The sequence below is a fragment of the Panulirus ornatus genome, chromosome 18 (genome assembly GCF_036320965.1).
Source record: "Panulirus ornatus isolate Po-2019 chromosome 18, ASM3632096v1, whole genome shotgun sequence".
Taxonomy (NCBI): domain Eukaryota; kingdom Metazoa; phylum Arthropoda; class Malacostraca; order Decapoda; family Palinuridae; genus Panulirus; species Panulirus ornatus.
The window spans coordinates 7,612,069-7,619,568 of record NC_092241.1 but is presented as its reverse complement, the minus strand read 5'-3'; the positions used below and the strand labels follow the sequence as shown (position 1 = coordinate 7,619,568).

Below are 7,500 nucleotides of genomic sequence, written 5' to 3'. Positions count from 1 at the left end.
GAGTGATCATGACTGAAAGAGCTCTAAGAGTGACTGATCATGACTGAAAGAGCTCTAAGAGTGAGTGATCATGACTGAAAGAGCTCTAAGAGTGACTGATCATGACTGAAAGAGCTCTTTCTATGACTGGTACATCATAGAGGGACATAAAAGAAAATGTGGCTCTAACAGATATGAGCACACCCACGTCTCACATAATGAGCACGCCCACGCCTCACATGAGTACGCCCACGCCACACATAATGAGTACCCCCACGCCTCACATGAGTACGCCCACGTCTCACATATTGAGTACGCCCACGTCTCACATATTGAGTACGCCCACGTCTCACATGAGTACGCCCACGTCTCACATATTGAGTACGCCCACGTCTCACATATTGAGTACGCCCACGTCTCACATGAGTACGCCCACGCCTCACATAATGAGTACGCCCACGTCTCACATATTGAGAACGTTCACGTCTCACATGAGTACGCCCACGTCTCACATAATGAGTACGCCCATGTCTCACATAATGAGTACGCCCACGCCTCACATGAGTACGCCCACGCCTCACATAATGAGTACGCCCACGTCTCACATATTGAGAACGCCCACGTCTCATATAATGTGGATAAAGTGGATTGTTTTCATTCGTACTGGTCCCAGGTACACACACACACACACACACACACACACACACACACACACACACACACATAACCTCTGAAAAGGAGTGATTTCAGATGAAGTTTAATAGAGGAATGAACCTATCATGAAGTGTCATGAAGTGATTTTGTGAACACAGATGAAGCTATGGGCCACATATACACGGTGGCGTCTTAGAGAAGCGACTTAATGGACAAAAATGAAGGATTGGGGGGAAGAAAAACAGATGCAGAGCGATTATGTCACAGTGGCAAAACATGTTCCACGAGACTCGAACCCGGGGTCAATGGGGTGTTGGCAGAGAGGCAGAATGCACGCAAACCCACCACGAAAGCAGGGAGATCAAGTTAAAGGTGATGGAATGAGTGAGCAAACCAGTGTGTGTGTGTGTGTGTGTACACACACGACACCTATGGAGGTATAGTGAGAGAGAGAGAGAGAGAGAGAGAGAGAGAGAGAGAGAGAGAGAGAGAGAGAGAGAGTGTGTACACACACACACACACACACACACACACACACACACACACACACACGACACCTATGGAGGTAGAGAGAGAGAGAGAGAGAGAGAGAGAGAGAGAGAGAGAGAGAGAGAGAGAGAGAGAGAGAGAGTACACACACACACACACACACACACACACACACACACACACACACACACACGACACCTATGGAGGTAGAGAGAGAGAGAGAGAGAGAGAGAGAGAGAGAGAGAGAGAGAGAGAGAGAGAGAGAGAGAGAGAGAGAGAGAGAGTGTGTACACACACACACACACACACACACACACACACACACACACACACGACACCTATGGAGGTAGAGAGAGAGAGAGAGAGAGAGAGAGAGAGAGAGAGAGAGAGAGAGAGAGAGAGAGAGAGAGAGAGCGCCACCCACCTCCTCCTTTCTCCTCCCCCTCCCCCAAGACGATATCATTCTTATCAGCTGGGGGGGGCGCGGCGGGAGGGCGCTTGACGTCATGCTTGCGTCATAGGCGTGGAGGGGACTGGGCCAGTAACGTCATGGGGAAGAGGGCGTGGCCTAAGCATGACGCCATGAGGGGGGGGGGGGGAAATGGGCGAGGCTATATCACACGTGTGGCGGAGGAGGACATGTGTGTGGGAGGCGAACACACACACGCACACACACATACATACACACACACACACACACAAACACACACACACACACACATACACACACACACACACGCACACATACATACACACACACACACACACACACACACACACATACACACACACACACACACATACACACACACACACACGCACACATACATACACACACACACACACACACACACACACACACACATACACACACATACACACCCACACACACACACACACACATACATACACACACACACACACACACACACATACACACCCACACACACACACACACACACACACATACACACACACACACACACACACACATACACACCCACACACACACACACACACACACACACACATACATACACACACACATACACACACATCTGTAATGGCGCCAAGGCCATATCATTTTACGATTTCTGTCATGTGGAGAAATTTTTTCTCCAATGGCCAATACATATCTGCCACACACACACACACACACACACACACACACACACACACACACACACACATCTGAGCCTGCACATTAAACACACTATAACTCGAAGGTCAAGGCCCAGGGCAGCTGTCCTCGAGTGCGACTCGGAAGTCCTCTCGTTCTCCCGGCGCTTCGTCCTCGCGAGACCTGGTCATGCCCTGGTCGATCCCAGGTACGAGGCCAACGTGTTAGGGAGACGTTACCAGGGACCTGGGGGGGGGGGGGGGAGTCCGTTCATAAGGGTACGAGGAGGTAATGTGTGTGTGTGTGTGTGTGTGTATGTGTGTGTGTGGCTATTTCGCCTGGTCGCCACTAGGGTACTGGTGCCCAGGTAGCGAAGCAAGACAAGGCAGAAGTCACCTGGGCGGATACAGTGGTCGGGAGAGGGAGGGAGGATGAAGGAGGGAGAGGGAGGGAGGATGAAGGAGGGAGAGGGAGGGAGGATGAAGGAGGGAGAGGGAGTGAGGGAACCAGGTATAGGGAGGATGAGGGAGTGGGAGACAGGCAGGGAGGATGAGGGAGAGGGAGGAAGGCAGGCTGTGAGGATGAGGAGGAGGAGGAGGAGGAGGAGGGAGAGGAAGGAAGGCAGGCAGGCAGGGAGAGGAGGAGGAGGAGGAGAAGGGAGAGGAAGGAAGGAAGGCATGCAGGGAGGAGGAGGAGGAAGAGGAAGAGGAAGGAAGAAGAAGGAAGGAGGGAGGGAGGGAGGCTAAGGGAGGGAGGAAAGCAGGCAGGGAGGAGGATAAGGGAGAGAGGGAGGACAGGGAGAAGAGTGAGGGAGTAAGGGAGGAAGGGAAGATGAAAAAAAAAAAAGAGGAGGGATTGTTTTTATCAACAATTCTGACATTCTAATCACTAGTTGCCATGCACACGGGGTCCCTCCGCCCTTGAGAGCTGTGTCATACCCACACACACACATACACACACACACACACATACACACACACACACACACACACACACACACACACACACACACACACCGGGTTGAGGTTGAAACGCGTGTTTTCTTTCCAACAATATTTACCACTGAGCCAAGGTTAATGCTAAGTACACGTGTTCGAGCCTCTCTCTCTCTCTCTCTTGCCTGCCACGTGTGTCATACAGTAAGAATAAGTACACGTGCTCAAGCCTCTCTCTCTCTCTCTCTCTCTCTCTCTCTCTCTCTCTCTCTTGCCACGTGTGCCATGTAGTCACCCTAAGCACATGGGTTCGAGCCTCATGCCAGGGGTGTGATGTTATTCCCTGCGTGTCGTAGAAGGCGACTAAAAGGGGAGGGAGCTGAGGGGGGCTGGAAATCCTCCCCTCTCTCGTTTTTTCGTTTAATTTTCCAAAAGAAGGAACAGAGAAGGGGGCCAGGTGAGGATAGTCCCTCAAAGGTCCAGTCCTGTGTTCTTAACGCTACCTCGCTAACGCGGGAAATGGCGAATAGTATGAAAGAAAAGAAAGAAAATATATAAAACATCAACAGTTTCTCGTACACACACACACACACACACACACAACACACACACACACACACACACACGCCTCGGCAACATTCAATTGTTCCCCATCCAGCCCAGCACACCATGATCAGTGAACAGTTGATGAACAACGAACAACCCTTGTTTTCCTGGCACCTCTGTACACCTGCGAGTGTTCTCCATCGTCTGAACACCTGAGGCGATCCTCATTCCTTTGTACACCTGTTTGTGTTCCGAATACATTTCTTTCTTTTTCTTTTGTTGTACACCAAGCGGATTTACTCAAGGCACTGTTCGTACATCTGAACACTTACTCGAGAGTTTGTACACCCACGTACGTGTACACAAACGCCGTTTGTACGCTCGCTCACGTACACCGGCGTCCGTACACCGACACACGTGTTTGGTAGACTCCCTCCACACGTCCATATGCATCTGTACACCTGTACATGACCACCTGTGCCTATGAAATTAAGGGGAGGGCCCCACCTCCTGAACATTGTCTACGATCGAACCACTTTTTAAACTCCGGTGTTATGGTTGTATTAACGAAGTTCTTATTCAGTTTATTCCACTGTGTACGTGAAGGTGTCTGTGTGTGTGTGTCTGTGTGTGTCTGTGTCTGTGTGTGTGTGTGTGTGTGTGTGTGTGTGTGTGTGTGTGTGTGTGAGCATTCATAATTAGCACACGTGTCCATTACCCATACATTCTCATGCCCTATCTACATCTATTTATAATAAGCACACGTGTCCATTACCCACACATTCTCATGCCCTATCTACATCTACTCATAATTAGCACACGTATCCATTACCCATACATTCTCATGCCCTATCTACATCTATTCAGAGACACGCATCTAGTCACAAACAGAATGTTATCGTCCATTCGTATGTTTACGCACGTTCAGTGCTTGGGAGTTCCAATGCAACGCGCGTATGGCGCTGCATATACGCGCCTAGGTGTCTCTAGGTCTTTGCGTGTATGTGCTTCCCTTGTGCGGGGAGCAGCGCATACATGTGATTCATGTGCCCATCACAGCTGCACGCTTTCGATAAGTACTGAAAATGAACAGCTACAAAACGATCCACTTCTTGTATTTGTTATATTTCTTTCTAGATATGTATATCGAGGAAGACGAAGTACGTATGATGATATACGTTTCTATGTGGTTCTTTTCTGGGACATGTTCGCAGTGTCCCGAGTGAGCAGGGTAGCGCAAGGAACACATGAAGAAAGTGGTCTCATTCGCTCACACTCAGTCTTTAGCTGTCATGTGTAATGCACCGAAACCACAGCTCCCTTTCCAAAGTACTGCCCCTACAGAACTTTCCATGGTTTCTCCTGACTATATCACATGCCTTGGTTTAATCCAGTGACTGGCACGTCGCCACCTTGTACGATCCAATTTGCTCTATCCCTTGCATGCCTCACGCCCTCCTGCCTGATCATGCCCCCCGAACGCTCAAAGAAAGCATCTTTCATTCCATCCTTCCGCCCCCTCCTTGGTTTCCTGCTTTTCCGCGTTCCCTCCACTTACGACATGAGAGTCCTCTCCATTCCTTTACATTCCTGGCCCAAGACATACACACACTACACTGTCGGGACTACTGTGTCCTCAAACTAGTCCTTCACAATGCTCACTTCCATCTCCTTTTCATTTCCTTCCAAAATATTTTCTCACCGTCCCTTATGCCTTCAGAAACTCCCCAAGCCCCATCTCTAAGTCATCTCTTTCAGCATCCACATTTTCTTGGCCTCCTGCCGCTTTCTCTTGTACACCTCCCAATCACACGCACTCCTTCCCGGCAAGTACCATCTGCACTCTTCTGTTTCCTCTTGCAGTGCCAACTTAACTCACTCATCCACCAGCCATTATCCTTCTCATACAACCACATTCCCACCTTCACCACGTCGCACACTTCACCTGTAAACACAGCTTCCCTAAATACCTCCCATTCCTCACCCCACAACCCAAGTTACATCTACTCTCACTTTACACAATTCCTTACTCGATCTCCTCAGAGAATCTTTGCACACTGAGCTGCATTTAAATATCGTCCGCTCACTTCTATAGCCATCTTCCCTACTCATCTCATTTCCTCTTTTCCTGAAGCTACTAGAGAAAGGGTTTCAGCCTCGACCTTCAACCAAACTGTAATGATACAGACCAACACCTGCACCTCTCAGCACATTCACATCTATCATTCTCTCCTTGACCCACCTGTTAATTAGCACATAATCCAATTACACCCGCTGACCCTTCTTCCCCCAATGACCCACTCGTACTTACGTAAGCGTCAACTTTTCTCTTACACCAGGTTTTCCAAACCACCACTCCTCCTTTAGCACACAGATCAAAAATCTGTTCACCATCATCATCTACACTGTGTACTCCTATTTTGCATTATCATATCCTCAGCTGCCACGTTACCCACTCTTCCATTCACATCTTCTCCCAGACCACGAAGTCCCCGCCCTTCCTTTATCTTATTTCTTTCTCTTGTTTATCGTTTGGAGCCTAAATAAACTGTCTCCACATCCCGTGTCGTCTTTCCTCTCTTCTGAATGCTAAACACATCCTTTAGATCCACTACTGTTCATCCATCTAACATTTTCTTGTTGTTTCTGCCCTCTTCTTTTCCTCATAATTTGGGCAGCCTCCACTACAGATTTCGCAAATTCCATCGTGACGCTGTATTTACAATTCATCCTCACAGACTGTGTTTCTAAATCAGTTTTCTAACACGTTACAGTTTCCCATCTCTAAATCATCTTTCCAAGTGTAAGTCCGCATGTCTTCTATATGCAGTTTCGCGCCCAGTAAACCTATATTCTATTTCAAACATAATTTGATCCCCTTTTCGCTGGTGGAACTCAAAAGGAATACTCAGTCTCCAGACTCTCTCATCGTCCCTGATCCTAATATGTTCACTGATTTGAGGATGGATGTGTGTTCTGGCACATATTCGCACCTCCACAAACCTCTATTGGCTCCCCCTGTAGTCTTAAATCCCCTCACATGATGCTGTTTCTACTGCAGTGATTGGCTCCCTTTAATGCCATCTCAATGTTCTTATTTATTCCCCCTTTTTTCCCCCCGGCTTTCAAGGACCAGTTTTTTTATATTTTTTTTCCCACCTTCTCACAAGAACGTCTTCTAACGGAGAAGAATTGAGGAGACTGTCCATCACAATTTTCTCCCATACAAATTGTCTGGACGGCCCATTTTCTACCAATTTTCCCCCTTGGGCTCTGACGAGGCCCTTCTCTTAGAAGGGGTAATCACCCTCTCGCTCTCTCTTAATACCTGTTCCTCCCTTGTTACTTCCTGTCCATCAGAGGGCAACTTTCTTGGCCAAAATACTATATACCTATCTATCTATCTCTCTATCTATCTATCTATCTATCTATCTATCTATCTATCTTGAAGCACCTGGTCCTTAAAATGTCTAATATTTTCTCCACATTTCTCTCTGAACTAAAAAAAATGTTGTGTTTTCATTTCCAAAGGCAACACACGTGCATTTTTTTTTCTTCTTTCTTTGACTCTCTCTCTCTCTCTCTCTCTCTCTCTCTCTCTCTCTCTCTCTCTCTCTCTCTCTCTCTCTCTCTCTCTCTCATCTTGCCTCGTCGACTCTCGATCAATTCACACCCCAACCACTTCACGGACACCTAAGCCGATTTCGCTCCTCTTTTTTCTATCTTTTTTTCTTCTCTTTTTTCAGCACACGGAGCCACTCACGTGCACATGACGCA

At 48.0% G+C, this 7,500-nt stretch overlaps 1 protein-coding gene across 1 annotated transcript in view; it reads right to left on the bottom strand.

The window, feature by feature from the left end:
- Positions 1-7,500, bottom strand: part of LOC139754981 (uncharacterized) — a 201,308-nt gene that overhangs the window by 185,415 nt on the left and 8,393 nt on the right. The window lies entirely within an intron of this gene.